The sequence below is a fragment of the Cucurbita pepo genome, chromosome 17 (genome assembly GCF_057944985.1).
Source record: "Cucurbita pepo subsp. pepo isolate OVF chromosome 17, ASM5794498v1, whole genome shotgun sequence".
Classification (NCBI taxonomy): domain Eukaryota; kingdom Viridiplantae; phylum Streptophyta; class Magnoliopsida; order Cucurbitales; family Cucurbitaceae; genus Cucurbita; species Cucurbita pepo.
This window is the reverse complement of record NC_141814.1, coordinates 5,736,582-5,749,859: the sequence shown is the minus strand read 5'-3', so window position 1 is coordinate 5,749,859 and position 13,278 is coordinate 5,736,582. Positions and strand designations below refer to the sequence as shown.

General features: G+C 36.7%; 1 pseudogene; it reads left to right on the top strand.

Moving 5' to 3' along the window:
- Positions 1 to 6,825: 6,825 nt before the first annotated feature.
- Positions 6,826 to 7,474, top strand: LOC147787520 (secreted RxLR effector protein 161 pseudogene; annotated as a pseudogene).
- The last annotated feature ends 5,804 nt before the right edge of the window (positions 7,475 to 13,278 follow it).

Sequence of the window (13,278 nt, the reverse complement as noted above, 5' to 3'; positions counted from 1 at the left end):
CTCGGTGAGGCCGGCTGCTTCATCTCCATCGAGCGCGGGCTACTCAATCTGTGATGATTGACGACATCTGCTCACGCAAGTTCGGCACATGGTAAATCACCTTTACATCCTGGAGTTGGAGATAGAGCAACCGATCAGCCTCTCGGCCAGGACCGAAGAAGTAGCTTGGAGATGGAATGCAAGGTGCGGGCACCTAAGCTTTCCTACTCTACAAAAACTACACAAGGAGGAGATCGTGCACGATTTGTTTGCAATCGAAGGCGTGAACAGGATGTGCGAAGGGTGTCTCATCGGCAAGCAAAGGTGCTCCCCCTTTTCGTCTAAAGCATCCTACCATGCTAGTGAGCCGTTGGAGCTCGTTACAGTGATATCAGTTGGCCCATCAAGTCGGCGACCCCAGGTGGCAAGACCCTCTTCCTCCTGCTTGTCGATGACAAGAGCCACTTTATGTGGCTAGTCCTGCTGCAAGTGAAGAGTGAGGCGAAAGAGGTGATTAAGCACATTCAAGTTACGAGTTCTGCGCATGGACCGGGACCGAGAATTCTCCTCAGAGGTTTTGATAAGTACTGTGACGAGCTTGACATGCAGCGACACTTAAGGGCGCCCTACTCCCTCCAGCAGAACGGGGTGGTGGAGCGCCAAAATCAGACCATCGTCGGGATGACAAGATCACTGCTGATGACGGCAGGGATGCCCAGGAGGTTCTGAAGAAAAGCGGTCATGACGACCGTCTACCTTCTCAATCGATCGCCAACACAAAGTATCAACAGGAAGACGCCACACGAGGCCTAGTACAACAAGAAGCCAGCGGTACACATCTCCAAGTGTTCGGCTGCATCGCATACATGAAAGTCACGCGTCCCCACCTCACCAAGGTCGATCCCAGGGGGCTGAAGGTCATCTTCATCGGCTATGAACCTGGGAGCAAGGCATACAGGCTCTATGATCCTGCAGGGGACGAGATCACGTGTCGCGTGACGTCGTCTTCGATGAGAACACCTTCTGGCAGTGGAACAACGTGACCAAGGAAAATGAAAACTCAAATTAATTGATGGTGGAGTACCTCGTCACCAAACCGGGAGAAGGAGTGTAGCATCGTGCACTATCACCACCGCCAACAGCTGCACAGGGCACGCCTACTCCAACACCGACCGCAACTCCTACTAAGCCCCGTGAACCAGTGGAGTTCACAACACCACGTACTGCGGACTTGATACTGGATGCCGATCACGATGATGAATGTAACGCCCCATTAGGTTTAATATATATATGTATTAGAATAAAAATAACAAAATAAAGAACATGGTTTAATATATATATATATATATATATATAGGAACTGACCACCTCTCCTTCAATCTCTCATCCCCTCCCCTGAAATACCTCTCTCATCCAGTATCAATAATTCATCAAACAAAATAGAAACGGAAATAAAATATTTTCTGGAGGAAAAAAATGCTTATGATGGAGAGATGGTTAGACAATAATGACCGAGAGATGGTTAGACAATAATGGAGAGATCAGAAGAAGGCAAATAATGGAGAGATGGTAGGCAGATAAAGGAAGAGAGATGTCATTTGGAAAGGTTAGTAGTCACATTTACCTTTTCCATTTTCGGAAGGATATTAGCAATTATTTAGATCTGAGTTAGAACTTTAGAAATTATCAGTTTCTGAATTAGAAATTATCTATCCTATAAAGAGTCTGGTCAAAAAAAAAAAAAAAATAGTTAGATAAGAAAGAGAGGAAGATAGTGAAAGAAAACATATTCAAATAAAAAAAAATGGAAAACAGGATAAAAAAGAAAGAGAAAGGGGAAGATTGGGAAAACAGATCAAAAAATAATAATAATAATAATAATAATAATACTAATAATAATAATAATAATAATAATAATAATAATAATAATAATAATAATAATAAAAACAATACATGGAGAGAAGAAGATAAAAACAATACATGGAAAGAGGAGAAGATTATATTTGGAAATATAAAAGCCAAAAAAAAATATATGGGAATAAAATAACTGCTGAGCAGAATTAAACGATTAAGAGAATTAAACGATTTAGATTTAGATATGGGAGTAGAATTAAACTCTTTGTAAGAAACTATTAAAAGAATTAAACTCTTTGTAAGAAACTATTAAAAGAATTAAACTCTTTGTAAGAAACTATTAAAAGAATTATAGAATTAAACTTATTGAAGAAACGGATTAAAAGAGTTAAATTTAGATACGGAAGTAGAATTAAACTCCGGGTAAGAAACTACTTAAAAGAATTCTAGAATTAAACTCCTTCAAGGAACGGATTAAAAGAGTTAGATTTAAATTGTTTAAAATAATGAGATAGGGAGGTAGAATTGAACTGCTTAAAAGAATTAGAGTTAAAAAGAAAAAAAGAAAAAAAAAACAAAAGAGAAATTTTAAGAAAGAAAAGAAAAATAGAACCGTTTGAAAATGGCAAGTACTGTTCAGATGGTGTACTGTAAACAGAATTGAAATATAACATAAAGTGAGAGAATGAGAATGGAAGATATGAGAAATTATTATATTTGTATCTATAGGATATAACATTAAATGTTGAACTATCCAAGCCGCTTGAAATATTAATAATATTGACATATCTTTAATTTAAGTTTTAAGTTTTATTATTCTATATAATTTAGAAACAATGAAAACATGGAACTCGATTTTTATTGAGGCCGTTTAGAGCCGTATTTCACACTGTTAGTTGGATTATTAATTAAAATGTGAAATACTAACAAAAGGTGACGAACGATGCGATAGGAATCAAACCTTGGCAACATTTGGTGTAGTTCTCGAGGAATGGGAGCTTACATTAAATAAATTAGGGAATACTTCGGCTAAGGCCAACTAGGTAAGTGGTCTTACTATAGGATAGGCTAAAAACTTGTATGAGTTATGATGATGTATGAACTATGTCGTACGATGCGACTTATGAGTTATGATGATGTGTGGGTTACGATACTTGATGATGTGCGCAGTATATATATATTTTGATGAATGACGTACTTGATATGTTTGATGCACTTTGTGGCAATATGATGAGTATGATGATTGTGTGACGTTTACCTTAATCTGATGATGTTTTCCATATTGAGCATGATATATGATGATGAGTGCCATATTGCATCATGTCGTTAGATCGACATAGGACACAACCCTAAGAGCGTGAAAATGATATTAATATAAATATCCACGAGTATGTGTTACCTAGAGTAACAAAGAGGTGAGACTAGAGGGTTGTGTCAGAAGAGACATTATGATGGATTTAGAGGGACCTCATGCATATTGTATGTTCATAAGCATATGGCTACTTCCACTAGAGATGATGAGTGCGGACGCGCACCGTATGATGAGCGCGAATGCGCACATGTGCGAACGCACATAGATGAGGGTGTTCATGAGGCGCATGACACTATGGGGTTCCGCTGACCTCCGGACGTCGCTACAGATTAGCTTGACCAGAGGGTCGAGGGGGTGTGCGAGCGCCCTGGGGATTCACACTCGCACGTGTGAGTCGTGTGTAGGGAAGTACTAGACATCCAATTTGTCCGAGACTGGAGGCCTCCCCTAAGATGATTAGAGATAGGTCCCTAAATCATGATTGCATGTGTTTGCATTTGCATGGCCCCCTATAGTGGGGCCACTTACTGAGTATTCTTTGAAATACTCAGGCCGTGTGTCACATAATTTTTCAGGTAAAGGCAAGGCGCACTTGTACGGAGGACGGCGACATCGCGAGCAGAGACTGTGACACGTGCATAGGGTAGACTTATATTTAAATTCTTAGTTTTAAGTTAGAATATGTTGTTTTACCTTCCATTTGTTTTAAATTATTTTGTATTTGTTTTTATTATCTCTAAATTTTAGTATTTTGTATTTAAACACGTAAGACCATGGCTGTGTTTTCCAGAGAAAAAGTTGTTTTAAACGTTTTTCAATGTTTACATTATAAATGATGTTCATGTAAGAGTTATATTTCCGCATTATAGATGAGCATGAGACGTTAGTGGCGACTCTAGATATGTGGAAATTTAGGGTCGTTACAGTTTGGTGGCCAGGTACCAGAGGATTAAAGACCTATTAGGAGGAGGTGAACCACCGGGACTGGCGGCGTGCGTGCTCGAAGAAGAGGCGGCCGAACTACATGCCATTAGCATGGATGAATCGAACTCGTTTGTCGAAGCAGAAAGGAACCCGTGCTGGCTAAAGACAATGCAGGAAGAGATGGTGTCCATCACTGAGAATAAGTTGTGGAGTTTGGAGGACATGCCATTAGGACACCGAGCCATAGGGCTCAATATGTGTTCAAACTGAAGCGTAACGAAGAGGGAGAAGTGTGAAGTACAAGGCCCGTCTGGTGGCAAAGGGCTACGTCACGAAGCAAGGACTGGACTTTGAAAAGGTATTCGCGCCAGTGGAAAAGTTGGAATCTGTTCGCCTGTTGTTGGCGATTGCGGCACATTACTCTTGGGAGGTCCACCACATGGACGTGAAGTCCGTTTTCCTCAATGGAGAGCTGAAGGAGGCCTTCTACGTTCGACAACCACCTGGCTTCCTGGACAATGACGACTCCGGCAAGATACTGCGCCTGCACAAGACACTCTACAGGCTTCGGCAAGCACCACGAGCCTGGAGTGCAAAGCTCGACAGTACCCTACTATCGCTGAAGTTCAAGCGCTGTGCTTCTGAGCATGGCATGTACACGCACGGCCACGACGAGCAGCGGCTGATTGTGGAAGTGAACATCGATGACTTAAAACTCATAGTTTGTAAACAAAAACATATTCTATTTTCAATAAAGTTATTATTGTTGTTTATTCATTAAAGATTGTTATTGAATAAAGTGAACTTTACAATCATTAATCTAAATCCAATAAACTAAGAACACTCTGGCTATAGTATGATTACTTGAACTACATGTAGAGACATAAGAATGTAGAGACATAAGAGTGGATCAAGTTCAAGTAAATGATCTATAGTATAAGGATAAAGCTGAGTACCTTATTCTGAGGACACTATGGATGCGGCCCACTTTCGTATATGATATAAACAATGTGATCACTAAATTGTACATGTGGATACATGTGAGTGGGGGCGTCCTATGCAATGAGTATTGCATAGGATCGAACCATGAAGAAAACCCCTCTCACTTTATAATGTCGTTTACTGTTGAGACTGATTTTCTTTTTATTCGATAACCTAGGTAACTCGATTTTAATCCTGAGCTAACCATGAGCTCCTGTTTATTCAGAATTATCCTTAGATTTTCATGGGTGAGAGCGGCTCTAGTTCGTCGACTCAATAAACCTCCCATTTCAGGGGTAAGACTGGGTGAATGGCTAGGGACGTGGGGTGCAAGATGAAATTCACTCCTACCCACTTTTAGGGATAGAAGAGAGGTAGTTCCCTTAAACAATGACTCCAGGTCTTGAACAAGGGGCCCCACCCTCTCATTGGCCTGAGAGGGATTCGGTTTACTGGTTGGATCACAAACCAATTGTTCATTAGAGGATCAGTGAGACATAAGGAACAAGAAGTAACTTTAGGGGTAAAACGGTAAATTGACCCAACTCTAGTTACGAACAACCTGTGAAGGATCGACTTACTAATCATGGTTATATCAAATGGACAGAAATATATCTATAGTGAGGGGAGTGCAACTACTAGGCTATAGTGGAGTGTCCTAGTCGTTAATGAATGTTGGTTAATAAGGTTAATGAGTTTAACCGGTTAATCTTGGATCGTTGGAGCCCATGATCTATAGGTCCATTAGGTCCCTCTACTAGCTCATATCGGACTAAACCATAGAACAGTGTGACGAGTGAGTTCGAAGTGTTCGAATTCAAATTAGGGATTATGTACTACATATATACGATATATTTAATCGCATTTTTGTTTTATTTACGAATTAAACAAAAAGAGAGAATCTGAGATATTTAAATAAGATTTAAATATCTTAATCAATTATGTGTCGGAATTGATTGGGATTGACATTTGAATTAATCTTAAATATTAATTAAATAGTTTAATTAAACATTTAATATTACTTTAATTTGAAATTAATTATTCAAATTAATTATTGAATTAAAATGAAGAAAGTCAAAATGTTGACTTCATTTAATGGAAAAATCCATGTTAGTTGAATTTTGAGGTGTCAAAATTTGGTTTAACCAAACTTGCATGCTTGCCAAATAAACCCCACAAGTTTGAGTGGAATTTTGAGTGTCAAAATTTGGTTAACTCAAACATGAATGCTTGCCGCATAATCCCAAACATTTGAGTGATATTTTGAGTGTCAAAATTTGGTGATCTCAAATTTGCATGAACATGCAAACATGACTCTATAAATAGAGTGATCATGGTACATGAAAGGTCTTCTTGGTGAAAAACCTTGAGATAAACCTCTCACAAACACTCTCTTCATATATACAAAATTTCTCCCCAGTTTAGTCACTCACCGGATTCCACAATCCCGTTCTAAGGCCGGAGTATAGTGGAAAAGACACTAGTGGTTGTTCGAAACCGGTTCGTGAGGAAAAAGGAATTTGAACTACAAAAGGTTAGTATTCAAACTCATTAAGTTTTAATACTTATGAACATGCTAGTTATTTACTATAATTGATGTTCTAAAAGTGCCTAAGATCCAAATTGCTTCCGCATGTGTTATATTAACACCATCAACTACCTCGACATCGAAGTGCAACAGAGTACTACCGAGATCACCATCAACCAAAGTGCATATGCGAAGAAGCTGCTGGACACCAATGAAGGCCCAGCTCCAGTTAAGAAAGGTTGGCACTATGGCTGCAGTCGACGCCACCAATTATCGCAGTATTGTCGGGAGCATACACTATCTGGTAAACACACGCCCTGACCTTGCTTATTACGTTGGATACGTGAGTAGGTTTACGGAACCACCTAGGGAGGAGCATATTGTGGCTGTCAAGCGCATCTTGCGCTATGTGGCTAGAACCAGAGGCTGGGGTGTGAGATTTTGTGCAAGGAGAGAAAAGGAGAAGCTTGAGCTGATTGGCTACAGTGATAGTGACATGACTGGTGATGTTGATGATCGTAAAAGCACCAGCGGAATGATTTACTTCCTCTCAAGCGACGCGATCTACTGGCAATCATCTAAACAAAAGGTAGTTGCTCTGTCCTTTTGTGAAGTAGAGTACATCGCCACTTCGACGGCGACCACACAGAGGGTCTGGCTTGCGCGACTGATGGAAGAACTCATCGAAAGAGAAGGCGATCCACCAATGCTATACGTGGACAACAAAGCTACGATCTCCCTAATTAAAAATCTAGTTTTGCACAACTGGAGTAAGCACATAGAAATCAAATTCAACTACATTCGGGAATGTGCAGATCGGAGGCTCATCAAGATTGATTTCATCCGAACAGAGGAACAGCTTGGAGACATTTTCACCAAATCTCTGGCGAGCATGAAATTTGAAGAACTACGCTCGAAGATTAGAATTCAAACAATAAGGTAGATATATACAACATAGCTTTTGTGAATAGATGGTTAGATAAAACCCTATTTTAGGTTAAAGTCATTCTCATTTTTAGTTACTATTTTTAGTTAGACACAATTAAAGTCACTTCTTTTCCTTCCTAAGATATAATTATTATTTAATTATTCCAACGGAATGATAAACAATATCATTGGGTGCTCCAGCAGAACCTGAAATACTGTCTCTCTATTGTGTTTTTCTGTTATTTTCTTCTTCCAACATTTTCCTTTGACTTTTTTCCTCGATCAACGATATCCTCCGATTTGCTCACTCAAAAACAACACCTGTTATTTTCTTCTTCCAACATTTTCCTTTGACTTTTTTCCTCGATCAACGATATCCTCCGATTTGCTCACTCAAAAACAACACCACAAAGAAGAAAGAAAATACCAAAGATTAAAGATTACTTAATGGATGAATTCTTCTATTTTTTTTCCTTTGTGAAATATGAAAGCCAAATTGATACGGAACTGTTATCTATTATCTTTTTCATATTATTGAGGTTTCACTTAGTGGATAAATTTGTAAAATCACGTCTATTGTTGTTATCACAATTTAGATTTGAGAAATCTCACCCATCCTTCATATAACAATAAAGAAAATTTTATTGATGGAGATGACGTGGGGCAAAGTAGAAGAAGACTACACAACAATGTGGTATTTTCTACACACTCTTCAATTCAAAAGAAATTCAGGATTGATAGATGTCAAATTTAATTTGAATCCTAATCCGTGTTCTGGACATGAGACGTTATGACCACGTCTCAAGGGATGTAAGGAAATGTCAGAGCAATTATGGACTAAATCTAGGTTCTAAAGCCTAATCCAAATCATGGACATAGGTTTTACTAGGTTAAGGATGTTAGTATCGACCACCTGTGATATGAACCAAGAGACATCAATCATACAATATACTTCAATGAAGATGTGAAGAAAATGTTGTCAAGATTATCAAGCAATTCATGCCACATTGAAGAGGAATGAAGTTTGATTGTTATAAATTTTGGGTGGGTTACAATTTAGAGTTATTGTATTTCATTATTATATTTTAAGACTTTTAATTTATTATAGGTTACAATTACATCATGGTTAATTATGACCATTAAGTATGAAGGTTACAACTTTTGGAATGTCTTTAGTAGTTTCATTCTGAGGCTATATAAAGCCATGTATGTTATATTTGTAAGTAGACTTGGAAAATATAGTAAAAGAAGCATTTGTGCTTTTCTTTAGCCAATGGCTAAGTTTCTTTGCAATTCTATATAGTTTAGATTGCATGTAGAATCATTCAAGCTCGACATGATCAATCTTGCTTGTGGAGTGATTCGAATCTCAAGCAAGTGTTCTTGCCTTGAGATATTTGATCAACAAGAATCATTCAAGCTAGACATGATCGATCTTTCTTGTGGAGTGATTCGAATCGCAAGCAAGTGTTCTTATTAAATATTCAAATAAACTTTAAAAAAATATGGATGAAAAAACTTGTTAAATAAGTATCTTTTTTTAAAGTTAAATTTGTTTCAAAATAACCTTTTTGTCCATTAAAGTAGGATGCAAATGAGTGAAAAAGAATGGTTGAATAATTGTACACATGATTTAATAAAGTAATTGATTTTATTATGTTGAAACCTATCCAATACAAAATTGAAAAGTAAGACATTTTCAAAATTTAGAGAGCTATAAAAAAACAAATAATATCAGATACTGTTGTTTTATAAGTTCATATAGAGGAAATAACACTCTTTTTTGGAGAGGTTCATGTGCCACGATTGTAGGAGAAAATATTAAGAGGAAGCCTTAAGATTGTATGAGCAAAGTGGTCAATGATTGGATACTGTAGCAAGATTTGTAGTCCGTAACTTAAAATATAAAGTAATACATAAAGACTAATCAAGTCATGATCTAGTTAAAGACACTCAAGAAATTTTAGGCCACTCTGTTTGCACTCATTTACACAAATGAAGCTCTCATTCTCACCTCTCAAAATTTTCAATAGAGCAAGATTCGATTTTAAACTCGGGGTCGATTAAAAACTAAAAAGATAAAAATAAATAAAAATCAAATTGAGAAAAAGAAAACGCAAAGGAAACATATATCCGATCTTGAGCCTGAAGCTCTGATACCAAATGATAAGATAAGAAATCAACTACAAGGGGAATAAGATTCGGATTACCCTGTTGATCGAATATCTCAAGACAAGAACATTGTTTGAGATTCGAATCACTCCACAAGCAAGATCGATCATGTCTAGCTTGAATGATTCTTGTTGATCAAATATCTCAAGACAAGAACACTTGATTGAGATTCGAATCACTCCACAAGCAAGATTGATCATGTCGAGCTTGAATGATTCTTGTTGATCAAATATCTTAAGACAAGAACACTTGATTGAGATTCGAATCACTCCACAAGCAAGATTGATCATGTCGAGCTTGAATGATTCTACATGCAATATAAACTACATAGAATTGCAAAGAAACTTAGCCATTGGCTAAAGAAAAGCACAAATGTTTCTTTTACTATATTTTTCAAGTCTACTTACAAATACAACATACATGGCTTTATATAGCCTCAAAAATGAAACTATTAAAGGCATTCCAAGAGTGGTAATATTCATACTTTATGGCCATAATTAGTCATGATGTAAATGTGACCTAAAGTAAATAAAAAGTCTTAAAATACAACAACTCTAAATTACTCTAAATTGTATCCCACAAAAAATTTATAACAATCAAACTTCATTCTTCTTCAATGTGGCATGATTTGAAACATCTTTTGATAATTTTGACAACCTTTTCTTCACATCTTCATTGAAGTATATTGTATGATTGATGTCTCTTGGTTCATATCACTTCTTCAAGAAAATTCGTCTTCGAATCTATTTGTGAAACTTTTCTGCCAAAAATAAGTTATGGAAATACAAAGGACCTCACAACACTCTTTCACGTGTATACACTCAAGAAATTTTAGGCCACTCTGTTTGCACTCATTACACAAATGAAGCTCTCATTCTCACCTCTCAATTTTTTTAGAAGAGCCTAGATTGGATTTTTTTATTTTGGGTCGATTAAAAACTATAAAGATAAAAACAAATTGAAAAGAAACACAAAGGAAACATATATCCCATCTTGAGCCTGAAGCTCTGATACCAAATGATAAGATAAGGAATCAATACAAGGGGAATAAGACTCGGATTACCTTGTTGATCGAATATCTCAAGGCAAGAACATTGTTTGAGATTCGAATCACTCCACAAGCAAGATCGATCATGTCTAGCTTGAATGATTCTTGTTGATCAAATATCTCAACGCAAGAACACTTCTTTGAGATTCGAATCACTCCACAAGCAAGATTGATCATGTCGAGCTTGAATGATTCTACATGCAACTTAAACTACATAGAATTGCAAAGAAACTTAGCCATTGGCTAAAGAAGAGCACAAATGCATCTTTTAATATATATTTTCCAAGTCTAATTACAAATCCAACATACATGGCTTTATATAGCCTCAAAAATGAAACTATCGAAGGCATTTCAAGAGTTGTAACATTCATACTTAATGGCCATAATTAGCCATTAGGTAATTGTAACCTAAATGAAATAAAAAAATCTTAAAATACAATAACTCTAAATTACTCTAAATTGTAACCCACCCAAAATTTATAACAATCAAACTTCATTCTTCTTTAATGTGGCATGAATTGAAACATCTTTTGATAATTTTGACAACATTTTCTTCACATCTTCATTGAAGTATATTGTATGATTAATGTCTCTTGGTTCATATCAACGTACTTCAAACGTACTAGATTAGGGTTTCCAAATTATGGTTTCGATTTCAAGCACTCTTTTACTATTATACACTCCGTTTCTTCGACATTCTATTCTAAATCATCAAGTCTGATCATTCGCAAAAATAATTACTAAAAACGTCGAGCGTTACTCGATTTTTTCAGACATGCTTGAAACATCCCATATTAAGGTTTCTGAATTAGGGTTTCGATTATAAACACTCTTTTACTGTTTTATTCACTCTGTTTCTTCGAAATTCTATTCTAAATCATTATGCCTGATCAATCCCACAAAAATTTTGAAAAACGTCGACCGTTACTCAGTATTTTTAGCACGTGCTTCAAACGTCCTAGATTAGGGTTTCGATTTTCAGCACTCTATTCATTTTTTATACACTATGTTTCGACAACATTCTATTCTAAGACATCAAGCCTGATCATTCCTTCCAAAAATTTCAAAAAACGTCGACTGTTACTCGGTTTTTTTGGCATGAGCTTCAAACGTCCCGAATTTTGGTTTACAAATTAAGTCTTTGATTTTATGCACTCTTTTACTGTTCTATACCCTACGTTTCTTCGACATTCTATTCTTAATCATCAAGCCTGATCATTCCTCACAAAAAGTTTGAAAAACATCTAGTGTTATTCCGTTTTTTTTTTTTTTTTTTACACGTGCTTCAAACGTCCCAGATTAGGGTTTCAATTTTAAGCAATCGTTTACTGTTTTATACATTCCGTTTCTTCAAAATTCTATTCTAAATCATGAAGCCTAATCATTTCCCACACAAATTTCTTAAAATGTTGCATATTACTCGGTTTTTGTAGCACGTACTTCAAACATTCCATATTAGGGTTTCCAAATTATGGTTTCAATTTTAAGCACTCTTTTACTATTCTATACACTCTGTTTCTTTGACATTCTATTATAAATCATCAAGCCTGATCAATCCTGACAAAATTTTTGACAAATGTCTTGCGGTACTCGGATTTTTTTGCACGTGCTTCAAACATCTCAGATTAGGGTTTCGATTATAAGCACCTTTTATTGTTTTATGCATTTCGTTTCTTCGAATTCCTATTCTAAATCATTATGCCTGATCATTCCCCACTAAAATTTTGAAAAACGTAGACTGTTACTCAGTTTATTTAGCACATGCTTCAAACACCCTGGATTAGGGTTTCCAAATTAGGTTTTCAATTTTAAGCACTCTTTACTATTTTATGTTGAGTTATGGAGTCTGCTCCCTGTATTTATAGCTTGGTCAACGGCTATATCTGGTAAAGCTATATTTGGTAAAGCCATATATGGTAAAGCTATATCCGGTAAAGCTATATATGGTACATAGCTATATATAGTAGATGGTTAAATCTGGTAAAGCTATATTTAGTAGACTGAACCATATATATATCCCGTCCAGTAAAGCTTTGAAATGTACTTTCTATTCTCTGTACTCTCTCTTGTTGTACATACCTGAAGTCATCAATAAAAATTCTTTTTAGCCAGAGTTCTCCTTGCAATTCTCTCTATCCTTTTCTTTATGATCATCTAGATCGAGCGTGTGCGTTGTTGTGCGATCCTAACAACTGGTATCAGAGCAAGGCAAAATTCACCACGATCTGTGAAGATGGAAAGTTCAAAGATTGGAATTGAGAAGTTCGATGGATCCGATTTCGATTTCTGGAAGATGCAGATTGAAGATTATCTGTACCAGAAAGATCTTCACGAACCTCTGTTGGGGGTGAAGCCGGATACCATGACCACGGAACAGTGGAAGCTCAAGGATCGACAAGCCTTAGGGATGATCCGGTTGACGCTATCCAAAAACGTGGCGTTTAACATCATCAAGGAGAAGACAACGTCAGATCTGATGAAGGCGTTGTCAAATATGTATGAAAAACCGTCGGCTATGAACAAGGTGTATTTGATGCGTAGATTGTTCAATCT